General features: G+C 43.7%; 1 protein-coding gene across 6 annotated transcripts in view; it reads right to left on the bottom strand.

Annotated features, from left to right (window-relative positions):
• RYR2 (ryanodine receptor 2) overlaps window positions 1-19285 on the bottom strand; it is a 767906-nt gene that overhangs the window by 671230 nt on the left and 77391 nt on the right. The gene's annotated exons all lie outside the window — the stretch shown is intronic.

Here is a 19285-nt window from a genome sequence, read left to right as displayed (position 1 = left end):
AAAAACGACCCACAGGGTGCCTTTTTCAGTTTTATTTACTTACTTCCTTACTAATGTATTTATTTATTTATTTAGAGAGAGAGAGATGGTACAGGTTGGGGAGGGACAGACAGAAGGAGGGGAGACAGAGAATCCCAAACAGGCTCCTCACTGTCAGTGCAGAGCCCAATGTGTGTTCGATCCCATGAAACGATGACATCATGACCTGAGCTGAAACCAAGAGTCAGACACCTAACTGACTGAGCCACCCAGGTACCTGTGCACCACCCCCCCCTTTTTTTTTTAAGTGTGAAACTAAGCAGAGCTAAACTAGTTGTTTCGTTTAGAACTTTCAGTTAGGGAAACATGCAACATGTGATACAAGGAAGGAAAAAATGAACATAAAATTCAGGTTAGGAAGTCTCCGGAAGGGAATAAAAAGGGTAGAACAGGACACCCATGGTTTAGTTCTCAAGCCAGGTGCTAGGGTCACAAGTATTCACTTTACTACTAGGCTTTGTAACTTAGCGAGGTGTTACATATACTATTGTGTATGTATCAAATATCACATTCAGAAAGCTATGAAGAAAGTAACATAAGGTATATGACAGTTTCTAAGGCAGCTAGGACTGAAACATGATGGAAGACCAAGTAATTTGAAATAAGCTTAATTCCCACAGTTACAAATATGGGAAGTGATGTGCCACCTCCCCTTTGAGTATTTGCTTTAGAAAATTAGTGATTGTAGATTTTTACTTGTCTCTCTGAAATCTATGTAAGTTATTTTACAGCTAATTAAAGGCTCTACCAGCTACATGACCCACATGGGTCTTTCTCAAGGACCTGAGAACCATCTCTTCAGAACATAAACATCCAAGGGAGGGAGCACCCCCACGTCCCAGCCTCTGGAGGAGGGGAGGAGCCTCACTTCGTGGGCTGCACCTGGCTCCAATTGCAAAATTACCTCTTGTCCTAAAGACAGGAAAAACAGGGGCACCTGGGTGGCTCAGTGTGTTGAGTGTCGGACTTCAGCTCAGGTCATGATCTCACGGGTCCTGGGTTCGAGCCAGACCTGCGTCGGGCTGTGTGCTGACAGCTCAGAGCCTGGAGCCTGCTTCGGATTCTGTGTCTCCCTCTCTCTCTGCCCCGCCCCAGCTCATGCTCTGTCTCTCTCAAAAATAAACATTAAAATTTCTTTTAAAAGATAGGAAAAATAAACTTTTTCTTTGTATAAAACCAGTTAATACTGATGATCACCCCAATGGCCAGGTAAATTTAGAATGAACTGTGTATAATAAATGGTGAGGTCACGTCGTCTTACCTGGGGACTAGTTATTGTCTGTCTTGAGACCACGCATGCCATGGGCTGGGTCTACGTCCATATACGAAAGTGAGATTTCTTCGTCTTTATTGTTTTAGCAGATTGCCCACGTGTAATCACGTTCCGGCTTAATGCATATTCAATAATAAAACGTTTTTTTTCTCTACTACCTTTGCAGAGAGGATTTCTGGACTGGAAGAACATTTACTTTTTTTTTTTTAAGATCTTTTTGAAGATTGAGTTTTTAATTCCATTCCCCCAAGAGTGGTTGGAGACAGGCTACTAACCTTGGGTCTTCGGTTGGATTCCCATGGATCCAACTCTTGGAGGAAGAGTTGTATGCCGGGGGGCAGTAGGAAAGTGCTCCCAGGAAGCTGGTAGGGGCTTGGGGATGGGATCCGGGAGCAGAGGGAAGCCAAGCTAAGAAGGCTGTTGCAGCCAAAGTTCCTGATTCCACGTGGGAACTCCGGAGTGTTCGTTCTGCCTCAACAGGATGCTGGGCTTTCCTGTTTCCATCCTGAACCACTACAGAGAGGGCTAGGGGGTGACCAGAGGCATAAACTCGCTGGTACAAAGCAGCTACGTACAGTGGTAAAGGAATCTCTTCCAAGGAAGAGCTGCGGACGTCTGCGTTCAGAAGCAAAACCCTCCAAAGTGAGGTTTATAGAAAGCTGGTGGGCCAGGCAGGACCCTGAGGCTGGGGTATGAGTCCCTGGGAGGGAGCTTGGGGTCGACCCTGGCTGCCATGGGAAGCTACCGGAGAACTTGAACGGAATGGCCTGATTTTACGTTTTGCAGAGTCATTCCACTTCTGCACCATCAAATCAGAACCACCCACCAAGAGGGAAATGTTTGTGCCTCGGCACATTTACAAACGTGCTGCCACAGACTTTAGGAGTTACTCACCAAAGACAAACTGCGAACGTTAAATTTCAGAATGCCAAGGAGGTACTGAAAGAAGAAGGAATGTAGTCTCAAGCCACCTGGAGCTGACGGGGGGTCTCCCCCAGCAGGGAGCGAGGAGAGGCAGCAGACATCACCCGCAGCAGTGGTCTCGCCCTGTCCTGGAGACGACCAGGCGGGACAAGCCTGACGGGCTCTCCCCATTCACAGCTTCCAGTGACACAGGGAGAGGAGAAAATAAAATAATATAAACCGTCAACAGGGAGCAATGCACTGTGCTCAGAGGGGGGTCAGAGCCCCTTCCGTGCATCTGACCTTGAGCTCACTGAGCAGATGAGATCAAAGACCCCAGCTTGCAAAATCTCTTTGCCCCCAAGATATGGGTGTGCTCCTCTCGGCTGCAGCTCGCTCTAGCAATGCCACCAGCAATGGTGTTGCACTCCTCTGTCCTCCACGTGTCTGTGGAATACTCCACGTCACCGAGTGGTCGCCTTAATCCTACCAGATCGCTTCCCTCCCTGGGCTCCACGCCCAGAGATGCTATTCACATTTACCTAAGATAAATGGAACAGGAGGTCATTTTCTTAACTCACAGCTCCAGCTGCCAGGCTTTCTGGACTTCCCTTTAGAGCAAATAGGACACTGGACATAAAATGTCATGAAATTTACAGCATTTCCCGTTTTGTCCATAAATAACAGATACTGGCACTTTGGTTTCATACAAACACCTGATAAACTGTCCAAATGCCCAAAAATGCAACAAATAGAGGAAAGGGGCGCTCAGACCCCTTAGGGTGCACACCTCCCCTGGAGGTTGAGGTCACCCTATACCCTCAAAGACTGAGGGCAGGACCCAACTCATCAGTGCAGTGTGGGGCCCCTACCTGGTCAGAAGGTGTCTCCAATGCGAAGCTTCTTTTATGTTTTTAATTTTTTTTAATGTTTATCTTTGTTTGAGAGAGAGAGAGTACAATTTGGGGAGGGGCAGAGAGAGAGGGGGACTGAAGCGGGCTCTGTGCTGACAGCAGAAAGCCCAATGCAGGGCTTGAACTCAAAAAACAGAAGCTCATGACCTGAGTCAGATGCTTAACTGATTGACCCACCCAGGCACCCCTCCACTGAGAAGCTTAAGACTACATCTGACTGGCTGGTTTTAAGGAGGAATCTGTTGGTAAATCCCACAAACACTTTAGGGGAATGGGAGAGCAGGGGTTCCTGGCAGACTGTGGCTAACTGAAAGTTATAGGACTCCTCCCCAAGACACAGAGGCTCAATTTAAGTCACTGGAGGTCCCCAGATTACCCCATAAATAGGAGACACTAGGAAACTGGAAGGATGCCCCATTTGAAACATCTTGGAGACTGGATTAAAGCAAAGTTGGCCAAAAAGGTATCTGATAAAACTCATCCACCACTTCTAATTTTAAAAAATCTTTCCAAACAAGGAATAAGAGAATTTGTTTTACCTGACAAAGAGGTCTACCAAAAACCCACACCAAACATCTTAATGGTGAAACATCAGAAATCCCCCTCAAAGTCAGGAACAGGAAAAGGACATCCACCAACACTGTTTCATTCACCATGGTACCAGAAATTCTAGAAGGCACAGTCAGACAATAAACAGAAATAAAATAGGTGTATGCTCTATTTCTCAGCCAACCCATTCGTAATTTATGTCTGGAAGATGTTCTCACACTGTACACAATGAGACATGGACAAGATTGTGCCTTGCAGAACTGTTTTGTAAGCAGAAATTTTTAGAAGGGAAACAGTCTAAGTGTCTACCAACAGGAAAATGTGTTTAAAAATTGCAATATATTTCTACAAGGGAGTATAAAAACAGAACAGGTGCGTTCCTTAACCTGCAGCTGCTGATAGAGAAAAAGCTGACTCAGACTGGCTCTGTATATCTAGGGGACACAGAGAGGCTGGGAAAGGTGAGGGCAAACCCTGATACTATGGATGCTTTTATGCAGATAATCCAAAGATATCCGATGGTCCAAAGCGAGTCAACTCAGCTACAACAGTTCAAAGCGACCTGATAATAATTAAGCTACTTCCATGGCCACAGACATGGTCTGGACCCAGAAATTCCATGGGTTTCCAGAGCTTTCTATTTAAAATGTTTTAATATGCCTTGAATTCAAATCTCTTAACATTTATTACCCCATAGACTTCACCAAGAAATGCCACCAACTAGAAGTTCCTAATTTCAAACTGTTTGTTTGGAAATAGAAAGTTGGACGAGATCATCTCGAACAGCCTCCCTTGTCTCCTATGAGAATACAAAGCTGTACATAAATGGCTTTTGTGCTGGGGTTTTTCAGATGCCCTCCGATGGGACATCAGTGTTTTAAGTTTTTTTCAGACAAAATTCAGTTTAACAGAGCAGTGTGGAGAACAATTAATCAAAATCTAACCTGTGATAACTGGCTTAATAATAAATTTGCATGTGCTCATTTTTTAAAAAGTTTCTGTCATGAAATACCACTAAAAATAATTTTAAACTTGACCATGCAAATAATCAAGCACAAATGATTATTCTACTCAATTGGCACATAGTAAAAAAAAAAAAAAAAAAAAAAAATCAATCCAAGGAGTCCTTTGGATGGAGGTCAATAGATATTCACGTGGGAACTAAAAAGCAAAATCAGAGAACTGAAAAATATTATCTAGTGATTGTGGTTTACAAACTATGTACCACAATAGTGCTTCAGGGTTCCATGACATTTGATTCTGATTTCTTTTCCTGATAGGTTTCAAAGCTAAAGAAATATATGCATTCCAATGTAAACTGTCCTCCGTCATCAACTTTGTGTTCAGCTTTTGAATAAACCTCACTTACATATAAAAATCACTTTCTCGTTCCTTTTTTTGTTTGTTTTATTTATTCTTGAGAGAGAGCACTCACACAAGCAGAGAGAGAGAGACACACACAGAATCTGAAGCTGGCTCCAGGCTCCGAGCTGTCAGCATAGAGCCCAACGCGGGGCTCAAACTCACAGACTGTGAGAGCATGATCTGAGCTGAAGTCAGACGCTTAACCGACTGAGCCACCCAGGCATCCCGCCTTCTCATTCTTGAGTTTGAACTTGCACACATCTCTGTCCACACATGTTGGGCCATCACTTGCCCAAGCAGTGCCTCCCAGCAATGCCGTGTTGTTAACATCCTCACACTGACAAAACGAAGTATCATAGCATTGGTGAAATTACTGGAAACTTAATGCATTTCAGTCTTGGCATTTATTTAAAAAAAAGAATGAATATAAATGTTAGGAAAATGCAATATCTAGTGATAATGGAAACAAAGTCACTAGGAATACCGGACGAGAGGACTCCAAGTCATGGTCAGTATAGAAAGGTATCCTGTATCTGACCGGATAACAGATCACACGCTGCTCACAGAGATTTTATCATGGTATTTTTCTCTCAGGAACAGAGTCCTTTTTCTGCCCCCTGCTGTGTATCATGCAAGATCATTAGCTCGCTTTTGCGTATTTAACTTTCTCACAATGGCTTTATTGAGTGAGGATTCATTTGCCACACAATTCATCCATTTGCAATATACAGCTGAGGGCTTTTCCGTATACCCACAGACTTGTGCAGCCACCACCACAATCTATTTCAGAATATTGTCACCACCCCCAGGGGCGCCTGGGTGGTTCAGTCGGTTGAGTGGCCAACTCGTGATGTCGGCTCAGGTCACGATCTAACGGTTCGTGGGGTCAAGCCCCATGTCAGGCTCAGCACTGACAGGGCAGAGCCTGCTTGGGATTCTCTCTCCCCCCCCCCCAACCCCTCCCCTGCTTGCTCTCTCTCAAAAATAATTTTTTTTTAAAAAAAGAATATTTTCACCACCCCAAAAAGAAATCCTACACCCTTTAGGTGGCACCCTCCAAATCTTCCCAGCACTCTCAGCCCCTGGCACCCACTAATCTACTTTCTGTCTCTAAAGATGTGCCTGTTCTGGATACTTCATATGCATGGAACCACACAACATGTGGTCTTGAGCGTCTGACTTCTTTCACTCTGTATTCAAGAGCCATCACGTCCCAGCATGCATCATACGGGCTTCCTTCTCACAACCACATCATAATCCATTGTGTGCATACGTCTTGTCTACCCATATGTCCGTTGATAGATACTTGCCTTGTTCCTACTTTCGGGGGGCTGTTGGGAATAATGCTGTGATTACCATTTGTGTACAAGTTTTTGTGTGGGCATATATGCTCTCCTTTGGCTTGGGTATACAGCTAAAAGGAGAACTGTTGGGTCATATGACAACTCTAGGTGTGACCATTTAAGGAATGCCAGGCTGTTTTCCAAAGCAACTAACTGAATGATCGTACATGGTGACCAGCAGTGTAGGAGGGTCCCAATTTCTTCACATTCTTACCAACACTTGTGTTTTTTGTTATAGTCATCCTAGGAGGTATGGAGTAGTACCTCAGGGTGGTTTTGATTTGCATTTCCCTAGTAACTAGTGACGTTAAATATCTTTTCATGTGCTTATTGGCTATCACACACTCAACTTTACACACCTTATGCACGGGATTATGGGATTAATTCAAAATAGGGGACTTCGAGGGGTGCCTGGATGGCTCAGTCGGTAAAGCGGCCGACTTCAGCTCAGGTCATGATCTCACGGCTTGTGAGTTCAAGCCCCACATCGGGCTCTGTGCTGACAGCTTGGAGCCTGGAGCTTGCTTCAGATTCTGTGTCTCCCTCTCTCTCTGCTTCTCCCTCACTCATTCATTCTCTCTCTCTCTCTCAAAAACAAATAAACATTTCAAAATAGAGGACCTCCAGATTACAAATTTAACACATTAAATACTGCCAACCACTCATGTGTTCTCACTTATGGATAATGACTAAGTTTTATAAATCTAAGCTTACATAAGATTAATTTATTTGCTTCTCTATCACAGTTTCAGAAACATCATGTGACCTAAAAACAACAACAAACTACAAAACTGCTAATCTAACCAAATCTCTTTTTTTTTTTCTTCCACATCTAAGAAAATAATCCCAGAGACTCTAAATGAAAACACCATCTTGGACTGGAGGGGGAAAGGCCAGGGGAAAAAACAAGTAAACAAGTAAACAAGCAATAAGTAAATAAGTCTCTCATCTCCCAGACAATAGATCTCTCCAGCAAAATGAGATGAACAAGAACAAAAACACCGGCGTAAGAGTGATATAACTAGAAAGCACAGCAAATAAATGATTATCAAAAAGGTCAGGTTATCCTGGAAGGGGCAAAGCACACTCAAGTTTCTGTGGTGTTGACAGGGTCCTACGTTGGGTCAGGATTATACAAGCTCTGGCTTCTTATTTATTTAACTGTTCCTAGACGTGTGGACACTGTATTTCACAATAAAAAGTTTAAAAATCAATTTCTGCTCATGGAAACTTACGGATAGTTTAGGGGGAGATTTTGCTTTACAAAACAAACTACTTAAAATCCATCCAAAGCTGACAGTTAAAGGCAGGGAATTCTCTTCCTTCGGTCTTTCATACTTATTTGAATGGAGACCACACGGCACATCTCAATTTATTCTCTACGGATAAACAGAAGCATCGCCTTCAAAGACAACCCATTTTTCAAAGTGACTGCCCTTTACTAAACATCATTCGCTGCCAATTTACTGAAAATTACATTGATTGCAACCTCATAAAACCCTTGACGTTCTTGACAACCCTCAACGACCCACAACCCAAGGGTCACACCTGTTCTTCCTCTTCACCAGGAAAAGATTAGCAGTGGCAAGGACATTCTCACATTAGACACTAAAAGCCTTAATATTTACACTGTTTGGCAGCCCACAGCCCGCTCTCTAGCAAATTATTTTAGAGCTGGAGAATTCGAGGTCAGCCCAGCAGAACAAACGCACGCAACGAGCTGCTAGACAATGACAGGGTAAGTGATGCTTCCCACTCTTGCTGACTCAGACCGACACCACTGGCAGAGAATCTTTCATTAAGGGAAGTGAAATTAATGGTTACAATGCGTGTGCACGCACACACACACACACACAATTGTATCAGTTGGTGACTCGCAAGGCAAAGTAAAATTTTGCAAGGTCCCTAGTACAGGCTCATGAAGGGTAAGTTGGAGACCACCGGCTAGAGGGATCTACAATATTTCCTCCAGTATTCTTTTTTAATTTCCACTCTGTAACCTCTGATGTACGAAGAACTTGGCTTTTGCACCGTGGTGCATTAGAACGGGCAAACCTTCTGCCCCCGCTCAGTACTTGTCCCTCCCACACAGTCTGCTCTCGAGAGTTCCAAGGCATTGAGTATCCGTTCTAAATGATCACCACTGTGCAACATGCCAAGCCTCCTGAGCCCCTGCTGCAGGAAGCAGGGTGTGCTCCTTATAAGCTTGTTGGGAGTCTCACGGCCTAGATGGCGGGGAAAGGCAAGAGAGAAAGGTTTGATCTGGCCCTTCATCGTCTGGAGCTCTCGGAAGCCCTCCTGCCCAGCACGCACGCTGTCACACAGCCCAGGTGATGACAGGAGAAAGAGGAGACGGGACCGTTCACAGGAAGAACGAGCCAAGGTTATTTAGCACCTTCCACCATCGTGCCCTCCACTCGATAGCTTTCCAACAGCCTCTGTACCGTAGCGAGAGCATTCTCCACGTTACTGTCTTTACATGGCAGCTGCGTTCTGAGCACGTAGCAGACGACTGCTCCTACTTCGTTAGTGCGGCAGAGACCGTTAATGAAATTCAGTTGGCAAAGTTGACCATTGGGTCAAGACAGAAGGGTCGTTTGTCACGCACACCCAAAGTTACGGAAGGCAGTCGTACACGTCTTTCTCTCCCAAGAACCAGCAGGCAGCACAGGAACATGAACTGACTGGGGACTTCTGCTCCCTGTCCCTCGGGCCGGGAGTGGGGCGGCAGCTTTCCCTCCTTCCCCAGGACCCTGTGACCAAGTGGAGGAGGGGCCACAAGCCAACATGCCTGCGTATCCACCTCCACGGGGGAGGCCCCGCCCTTTCTCTCTGCTGCACGGTTATCAACTTGAAAGACTTCGTTGGTCACGGCAAAGACCCTTTGAGGGATCCAAAGGGATGTGATGCATGGAATGGAAGGCTGGACAAGAGACAAGAGACAAAGCCATCAAAGTTAAGGAGGCTCGATTAGTCATATGTCAAAACTTGACATAAAACACAAGCAGCAAGAAGAACCTGATAGAAGTCAGAGCGTAGACTGGAATGTCCCAGAACAATATCGGGAAAACTGCCCCCCCGCCATGAAATCCATTATAGGAACTTTTTTTTTTACTTGCCTCACGCTACTGTATGGCAAAGATAAATCAAAAGTGATGCTACCCATCCTTGGTTGCCGTTGCTAAGATTTCTTGAAGACACCTGAAAATAAACTAAAGGAACTGAGTAACCTTACATAAGGCACCGACAGCATAAGTCATCCAGCTCTGAGAGCTCGCACACCAGATATGTTACAGACGGCTGACTTGTTCACTAAAAGGGATCCAGGTCGTTGGTTTTCTGGACTCAGCCTCCACTTTCAAGTTGCTGGCTTGGTTGTGCTCCATCATTTCCCGGTTTCCTGCCACCGTGAGAACACAGGACAGCACAGGATGGCAAGTAGGGCAAAGAGATTAGAGGCCAACGATCTGGCTTTGAAGCCCAGCCCTGCCGCTTTCTGGCTCTGTGACTCAGTTTTCCCACCTGCAGAATGGGAATGAAAACAACAACAAAGCGTTTCAAGGGTGAAAGGAGTTAACAAACAGAACACCTGACCCTGACGCTTTTTCTTAATATTTATTTTTGAGAGAACAGAGAGTGAGCACAAGCAGGGGAGATGCGGAGGAGGGGGGGGGAGTGGGTGGGCAGGGACAGATAGATGATCTGAAGCAGGCTCTGTGCTGACAGCAGAGAACCTGATGCGGGATGCAAACTCATGAACCGTGAGATCATGACCTGAGCCAAAGCTGGACGCTTAACTGACTGAACCACCAAGCGCTCCAGTCCCTGACACTTTCTTACAGCTATTTATGATTGTATACATTAGGACAGATCAAAAATGTTGACGGCCCCTCGACCGCTTGCTTTGAAAGTATTAAATTCTATTTTACCCTGCTCGCCTTTACCCATTATAAAGAGAACATCAGATCACCCAGTTGAAAAACAACTCGACACCAAAAATCAGTTGTTGGTTCCTCCAAGGGAGGGCGCCCACAGCAGGGTCGGACTGGCTCAGGGCCCGCCAAACCAGAGGGGGGCAGGCAGCAGTGGCGTCCAGAGCAGTATTCTGAGCCAGGAACCTCCTAGGCCTCCGCCACCACGGTATCCCAGAAGCAGCCCAATACCCTTCGCGCAGCCCAAGTGCTGACTCTGTCCAAGCCACGGAGGGATCGTGCACAAGTCAATCCCAGGAAGCGCCCCCAACAGCTGCAAATGGAAATGTGGACGACCAACAGAGCACATCCCTTCTCGCCTTTCCTGACTAATGGACGATCACCGCCTACACAGGGGTTCCCCCCTACTCACTCCCCACACACAACTGAGGAAAGTCTACTTGCCCTGTGAGAGGCAGTCCAAGCCTGAACGTACAGTATTAAAAGGCTGAGATACACACAACTCCACACGTTTTCTTCTCGTGCCTACATTACAATAAAGGCCACCTGCATGGCTCAGTCCGCTAAGTGTTCAACTTCCGCTCAGGTCAGGATCTCGTGGTTCTTGAGTTCGAGCCCCGCGTCGGGCTCTGTGCTGACATCTCAGAGCCTGGAGCCTGCTTCGGATTCTGTGTCTCCCTCTCTCTCTGCCCCTCCCCTGCGCTCGCTCGCTCACTCTCTCTCGAAAATAAATAAAAACATTAAAAATCAAGGCATTCTGAATGGGTGTGCACATTAGGCATCTCCATTTCTATAAGAGGGTTCATTGTACCTCTTCTTTCAACTGGTTGCAAGCAAAATATTCTGGTCCTCATCAGACTCAACAAATTCTCCACTAATGCCTATCAAATCTCAAGTAAGAAAAGCAGTCATGGAAATGCATTTTAAACCAATGGCCTCATGGTACATCTAAGCAAATGGCCCACGTCTTCTCTTCCAAGGATCTGGTTCTCCGCCAGATGTCCAACCCTCGTAACTAAGGTCATGCCCCAGACCTTACTGAGGTTAATTCTTCCTGAAGCTCACTGTTTTTCTTTTTTTTAATGTTTATTTATTCTTGAGAGAGAGAGAGAGAGCGCGCAAGGGAGGGGAAGAGAGAGAGAGAGAGAGAGGGAGACACAGAATCTGAAGCAGGCTCCAGGCTCCAAGCCATCAGCACAAAGCCTGATGCAGGGCTCGAACCCACAAAGTGTCAGATCATGACCTGAGCCGAAGTGGGAAGCTTAACCAACTGAGCCACCCAGGTGGCCCCAGAAGCCGACGTTTAAGCATCTCCCTCACATTCTTGCCAGTCCTTTGCCTGGAGGACTTGTCTGATACCCTTAGCCCTACAACCCCTGATCCTGCCACCATCCCCCTGCCTCCCAACCCCATCTCTAAGTCCTCTCTTCCCTCCTCATTCAGGTTAAGTACAAACCATCAGGGCACAAACATCAGGGCACATCTGACACACTCATCCCCTGTCATCTCTTCCTTCTCTCCACACTGACTGAGAAAACCACCGTGGTTAATGGCCCAACTCCACCTGAACCCTAAATTAAGTGGGACCACAGGGAATGCTTGGACCTTTCCCTCTTCAATCTCACAACAGCCTGGGGTATTTCATTTTTCCTCTCTCCTTGAAACTCAACTTCTCCCCCAGTCCTCACTGTCAGTGGAAGCTCATGCCTCCTATCTCACCACGAAAGCAGAAGCAATCAGAAAAATTGCACAAACTCCCAGCCATTCACCCACCTAAGTGCAACTGTGCCCATATTCTCTGCCTTCTCTCCTGTTTACATGGATGATTATCTTAGCTCCTAGGTAAGGCCAACCCTTAGCTAGAAACACAAGGTCCGGTCCCTTCCTTTCTCCTATTCAAGGACACTGCTCTCCTCTCTCTCCTGCACCATCATATATTCCTTCTCAGGTGGATCCTCTACATGAACATAGTCCTGTGCTTTTGTTCCTCCCATATTAAAACTCTCGGACCCTGCTTCCCAATCCAGCTATCATTCCGTTTTCTCCTTTCCTTCACAGCCAAATTTTTTATTTTTTTATTTTTTGAAATGTTTGAGAGAGAGCATGAGCAGAAGAGGGAGGGAGAGAGAGGGAGTTAGAAAATCCCAAGCAGACTCCATGCTGTCAGCCCAGAGCTCAACATGGGACTCAAACTCATGAACTGTAAGATCATCACCTGAGCCAAAATCAAGAGTAGGATACTTAACTGACTGAGCCACCCAGGCACCCCAGAGCCGAATTTTTTAAGGAGTTATCCACACTCAATTCCCCTCCTTCCATTTGTTCCTACACCACTGGCATCAGAAGTTTACCCCATGACCCTATGTCAAGGTCATTAATAAGCTGCAGAGTGATAAGTCCAATTCTCAATCACCACCTTACAAGATCAGCAGCATTTAACCTAATTGACAGGTAGCACGGCAAACTGGTTAGGAGCATAAACTCTGGAGCCAGACTTCCTGAGTTCAAATCTTAGATCCCCACTTACTTCCTGGTGACCTTGGATAAATCAGTTAATCTCTCCACATCTCACTTTCATTCTCTTTAAAATGGGAATGACAGTATCTATCTCATAAAAGCTATTGTTAGGATGAATAATATTTATGAATGAATATTTATGAAACGAATGATATTTAAAGGGCTCAGGAAACTTGGCTAATATGTGGCTACTATTATCAGTCACATCCTCCCTGAAAGATTTTCTTCAGTAGGTTTTCAAAATGTCATATTCTCCTACTTTTCCTCCAGTCCTTTGTTAGATCCTCAATTCCTTGGATTCTGTCCTTAATCCTCCAGTCTTTTTCACCCCTTCTTGGTGCCCTCCATCCAGCCTAATGACCAAACGTGTAGCTCCAGCGTAGACCCTTGCTCTGAACTCCAAATTCATTAATCTCACCTATGTTTGCATTCAATGATATTCTTCAGCACATATTTCATGTGCATAGATACTGGGGGTTCAGTAGAGATAAACCATAAAAATCCCACCTTCGTGGCTCTGTTGGGCTAATGAAGAAGATGAACAATAAGCAAAATAAGTAAAACATAATGGATTAGATAAGGAGGATACTTAGAAAAAAGATAATCAGGGAAGGGAGCCAGGGAAAGTATGCGGGGAGAGGAATGAGTTCCAGTTACCGAAGAAATTACAGTGGTGGCCTCACTCAGAAGGTAATGGCTGAGTCCAGACCTGCAGGAAGTACGGAAGAGCCTTGTGGAAAGTGAGGGTGATGGTTCGGATGGAGTATGCCATTAACATGACCCTGAAGCAGGTCCGGGCCTGGCCTGTTGGGGAGTGACACCAAGGAACCAGGGTGGCTGAAGCAGCGTGAGAGGGGAAGGCCAGGAAGAGAGGAGTACCCACAGGTATCAAGGGGACCAGGCTCTGTTATGCGTCACAGGCCACTGCAAGGACTTGCAAGGGTTTTTTCTCTGGGTGTGTGGAGGCCTGTGCGGGTTTCATGCACAGGAGTAACATGAATTGACTTGTACCTTTTCAAGGCACTTTAAACAGGCAAAAAAAGTAACAAAGCAAATATGTAGCCCTCAATGAAACACGCTTGAAATCACAACCCAGGTCAGGAAATAAAATATTACTCCCAAAATTCCATCGTGACCCAACTTAAGGACGATCCCTCATCTTTCTCTACAAATGGAAGCATAATCTCACTTCCTTTTCTTGCTTCTCTCTATACTCTTAACATCTAAGCATGTATCTCTGACACTAGTTTATTTTTGCTAATTTTTAAATCTAAAAATAGCAACATATACTACACATTCTTTAAATCTGGCTTCTTTCACTCAACATATCATGTTCCATTTTGTTGTCTCCAGTTGTAGTTAGTTGTCTTTGATATACACTATCATATTGTGTAGCAAAACCACAACTTACCCACAGAACTCTGCTATAAAAATTCTTACATGTCTCTCTATACATGCGCAAGCACTTCCGCTGGTAAACTGAATCAAACCTTCAACCTTTTTTTTTTTTTTATATATATGAAATTTATTGACAAATTGGTTTCCATACAACACCCAGTGCCCATCCCAAAAGGTGCCCTCCTCAATACCCATCACCCACCCTCCCCTCCCTCCCACCCCCCATCAACCCTCAGTTTGTTCTCAGTTTTTAACAGTCTCTTATGCTTTGGCTCTCTCCCACTCTAACCTCTTTTTTTTTTTTTTTCCTTCCCCTCCCCCATGGGTTCCTGTTAAGTTTCTCAGGATCCACATAAGAGTGAAACCATATGGTATCTGTCTTTCTCTGTATGGCTTATTTCACTTAGCATAACACTCTCCAGTTCCATCCACGTTGCTACAAAAGGCCATATTTCATTTTTTCTCATTGCCACGTAGTATTCCATTGTGTATATATACCACAATTTCTTTATCCATTCATCAGTTGATGGACATTTAGGCTCTTTCCATAATTTGGCTATTGTTGAGAGTGCTGCTATGAACATTGGGGTACAAGTGCCCCTATGCATCAGTACTCCTGTATCCCTTGGATAAATTCCTAGCAGTGCTATTGCTGGGTCATAGGGTAGGTCTATTTTTAATTTTCTGAGGAACCTCCACACTGCTTTCCAGAGCGGCTGCACCAATTTGCATTCCCACCAACAGTGCAAGAGGGTTCCCGTGTCTCCACATCCTCTCCAGCATCTATAGTCTCCTGATGTGTTCATTTTGGCCACTCTGACTGGTGTGAGGTGATACCTGAGTGTGGTTTTGATTTGTATTTCTCTGATAAGGAACGACGCTGAACATCTTTTCATGTGCCTGTTGGCCATCTGGATGTCTTCTTTAGAGAAGTGTCTATTCATGTTTTCTGCCCATTTCTTCACTGGGTTATTTGTTTTTCGGGTGTGGAGTTTGGTGAGCTCTTTATAGATTTTAGATACTAGCCCTTTGTCCGATATGTCATTTGCAAATATCTTTTCCCATTCCGTTGGTTGCCTTTTCGTTTTGTTGGTTGTTTCCTTTGCTGTGCAGAAGCTTTTTATCTTCATAAGGTCCCAGTAATTCACTTTTGCTTTTAATTCCCTTGCCTTTGGGGATGTGTCGAGTAAGAGATTGCTACGGCTGAGGTCAGAGAGGTCTTTTCCTGCTTTCTCCTCTAAGGTTCTGATGGTTTCCTGTCTCACATTTAGGTCCTTTATCCATTTTGAGTTTATTTTTGTAAATGGTGTGAGAAAGTGGTCTAGTTTCAACCTTCTGCATGTTGCTGTCCAGTTCTCCCAGCACCATTTGTTAAAGAGGCTGTCTTTTTTCCATTGGATGTTCTTTCCTGCTTTGTCAAAGATGAGTTGGCCATACGTTTGTGGGTCTAGTTCTGGGGTTTCTATTCTATTCCATTGGTCTGTGTGTCTGTTTTTGTGCCAATACCATGCTGTCTTGATGATTACAGCTTTGTAGTAGAGGCTAAAGTCTGGGATTGTGATGCCTCCTGCTTTGGTCTTCTTCTTCAGAATTCCTTTGGCTATTCGGGGCCTTTTGTGGTTCCATATGAATTTTAGGATTGCTTGTTCTAGTTTCGAGAAGAATGCTGGTGCAATTTTGATTGGGATTGCGTTGAATGTGTAGATAGCTTTGGGTAGTATTGACATTTTGACAATATTTATTTTTCCAATCCATGAGCAGGGAATGTCTTTCCATTTCTTTAAATCTTCTTCAATTACCTTCATAAGTTTTCTATAGTTTTCAGCATACAGATCCTTTACATCTTTGGTTAGATTTATTCCTAGGTATTTTATGCTTCTTGGTGCAATTGTGAATGGGATCATTTTCTTTATTTGTCTTTCTGTTGCTTCATTGTTAGTGTATAAGAATGCAACTGATTTCTGGACATTGATTTTGTATCCTGCAACTTTGCTGAATTCATGTATCAGTTCTAGCAGACTTTTGGTGGAGTCTATCGGATTTTCCATGTATAATATCATGTCATCTGCAAAAAGCGAAAGCTTGACTTCATCTTTGCCAATTTTGATGCCTTTGATTTCCTTTTGTTGTCTGATTGCTGATGCTAGAACTTCCAGCACTATGTTAAACAACAGCGGTGAGAGTGGGCATCCCTGTCGTGTTCCTGATCTCAGGGAAAAAGCTCTCAGTTTTTCCCCGTTGAGGATGATGTTAGCTGTGGGCTTTTCATAAATGGCTTTTATGATCTTTAAGTATGTTCCTTCTATCCCGACTTTCTCAAGGGTTTTTATTAAGAAAGGGTGCTGGATTTTGTCAAAGGCCTTTTCTGCATCGATTGACAGGATCATATGGTTCTTCTCTTTTTTTTTGTTAATGTGATGTATCACGTTGATTGATTTGCGAATGTTGAACCAGCCCTGCATCCCAGGAATGAATCCCACTTGATCATGGTGAATAATTCTTTTTATATGCTGTTGAATTCGATTTGCTAGTATCTTATTGAGAATTTTTGCATCCATATTCATCAGGGATATTGGCCTGTAGTTCTCTTTTTTTACTGGGTCTCTGTCTGGTTTAGGAATCAAAGTAACACTGGCTTCATAGAATGAGTCTGGAAGTTTTCCTTCCCTTTCTATTTCTTGGAATAGCTTGAGAAGGATAGGTATTATCTCTGCTTTAAATGTCTGGTAGAACTCCTCTGGGAAGCCATCTGGTCCTGGACTCTTATTTGTTGGGAGATTTTTGATAACCGATTCAATTTCTTCGCTGGTTATGGGTCTGTTCAAGCTTTCTATTTCCTCCTGATTGAGTTTTGGAAGAGTGTGGGTGTTCAGGAATTTGTCCATTTCTTCCAGGTTGTCCAATTTGTTGGCATATAATTTTTCATAGTATTCCCTGATAATTGTTTGTATCTCTGAGGGATTGGTTGTAATAATTCCATTTTCATTCATGATTTTATCTATTTGGGTCATCTCCCTTTTCTTTTTGAGAAGCCTGGCTAGCGGTTTGTCAATTTTGTTTATTTTTTCAAAAAACCAACTCTTGGTTTCGTTGATCTGCTCTACAGTTTTTTTAGATTCTATATTGTTTATTTCTGCTCTGATCTTTATTATTTCTCTTCTTCTGCTGGGTTTAGGCTGTCTTTGCTGTTCTGCTTCTATTTCCTTTAGGTGTGCTGTTAGATTTTGTATTTGGGATTTTTCTTGTTTCTTGAGATAGGCCTGGATTGCAATGTATTTTCCTCTCAGGACTGCCTTCGCTGCGTCCCAAAGCGTTTGGATTGTTGTATTTTCATTTTCGTTTGTTTCCATATATTTTTTAATTTCTTCTCTAATTGCCTGGTTGACCCACTCATTCGTTACTAGGGTGTTCTTTAACCTCCATGCTTTTGGAGGTTTTCCAGTCTTTTTCCTGTGGTTGATTTCAAGCTTCATAGCATTGTGGTCTGAAAGTATGCATGGTATAATTTCAATTCTTGTAAACTTATGAAGGGCTGTTTTGTGACCCAGTATATGATCTATCTTGGAGAATGTTCCATGTGCACTCGAGAAGAAAGTATATTCTGTTGCTTTGGGATGCAGAGTTCTAAATATATCTGTCAAGTCCATCTGATCCAATGTCTCATTCAGGGCCCTTGTTTCTTTATTGACCGTGTGTCTAGATGATCTATCCATTTCTGTAAGTGGGGTGTTAAAGTCCCCTGCAATTACCACATTCTTATCAATAAGGTTGCTTATGTTTATGAGTAATTGTTTTATATATTTGGGGGCTCCGGTATTCGGCGCATAGACATTTATAATTGTTAGCTCTTCCTGATGGATAGACCCTGTAACTATTATATAATGTCCTTCTTCATCTCTTGTTACAGCCTTTAATTTAAAGTCTAGTTTGTCTGATATAAGTATGGCTACTCCAGCTTTCTTTCGGCTTCCAGTAGCATGATAAATAGTTCTCCATCCCCTCACTCTGAATCTAAAGGTGTCCTCAGGTCTAAAATGAGTCTCTTGTAGACAGCAAATAGATGGGTCTTGTTTTTTTATCCATTCTGATACCCTATGTCTTTTGGTTGGCGCATTTAATCCATTTACATTCAGTGTTATTATAGAAAGATATGGGTTTAGGGTCATTGTGATGTCTGTATGTTTTATGCTTGTAGTGATGTCTCTGGTACTTTGTCTCACAGGGTCCCCCTTAGGATCTCTTGTAGGGCTGGTTTAGTGGTGACAAATTCCTTCAGTTTTTGTTTGTTTGGGAAGACCTTTATCTCTCCTTCTATTCTAAATGACAGACTTGCTGGATAAAGGATTCTCGGCTGCATATTTTTGCTGTCTAGCACACTGAAAATCTCGTGCCAATTCTTTCTGGCCTGCCAAGTTTCAAAAGAGAGATCAGTCACGAGTCTTATAGGTCTCCATTTATATGTGAGGGCACGTTTACCCCTTGCTGCTTTCAGAATTTTCTCTTTATCCTTGTATTTTGCCAGTTTCACTATGATATGTCGTGCAGAAGATCGATTCAAGTTACGTCTGAAGGGAGTTCTCTGTGCCTCTTGGATTTCAATGCCTTTTTCCTTCCCCAGTTCAGGGAAGTTCTCAGCTATTATTTCTTCAAGTACCCCTTCAGCACCTTTCCCTCTCTCTTCCTCCTCTGGGATACCAATTATGCGTATATTATTTCTTTTTAGTGTATCACTTAGTTCTCTAATTTTCCCCTCATACTCTTGGATTTTTTTATCTCTCTTTTTCTCAGCTTCCTCTTTTTCCATAACTTTATCTTCTAGTTCACCTATTCTCTCCTCTGCCTCTTCCATCCGAGCTGTGGTGGTTTCCATTTTGTTTTGCATTTCATTTAAAGCATTTTTCAGCTCCTCGTGACTGTTCCTTAGTCCCTTGATCTCTGTAGCAAGAGATTCTCTGCTGTCCTGTATACTGTTTTCCAGCCCAGCGATTAATTTTATGACTATTATTCTAAATTCACTTTCTGTTATATTATTTAAATCCTTTTTGATCAGCT

The sequence above is a fragment of the Lynx canadensis genome, chromosome D2 (genome assembly GCF_007474595.2).
Source record: "Lynx canadensis isolate LIC74 chromosome D2, mLynCan4.pri.v2, whole genome shotgun sequence".
Taxonomy (NCBI): Eukaryota; Metazoa; Chordata; class Mammalia; order Carnivora; family Felidae; genus Lynx; species Lynx canadensis.
The sequence above is the reverse complement of the archived record's forward strand: the minus strand, read 5'-3'. Positions and strand labels throughout refer to the sequence as shown.